The following is a 300-nucleotide window of genomic DNA, read 5'->3' on the forward strand; positions in this document are numbered from 1 at the left end:
GCTACAGCCTCTACTTACGGAAAGGTGACATTGACTGCGGAACAGGTCTTGCAGGGAGGCATCTTCAGTCTGAAGTCTTGGGGAGGATTTTAGCACAGGTCGATATCTCGTTTGAGAAAAGGTGCATACTTTACTGCAAGTCTTCCAAACGTGCAATGGGTATTGAGTACGTTTAGTACGACAGCGACACCGATTCCTCTTCCTCCGATACTGACGAAACCGGCAGATGATGAATTTACTTCAGCGGTAAATCTGACGGGTTTGTTCGCTAAGACACCCAGAGGTTTTCTCCTGCGTATT

Source organism: Penaeus monodon, chromosome 19 (genome assembly GCF_015228065.2).
Source record: "Penaeus monodon isolate SGIC_2016 chromosome 19, NSTDA_Pmon_1, whole genome shotgun sequence".
Lineage (NCBI taxonomy): Eukaryota > Metazoa > Arthropoda > Malacostraca > Decapoda > Penaeidae > Penaeus > Penaeus monodon.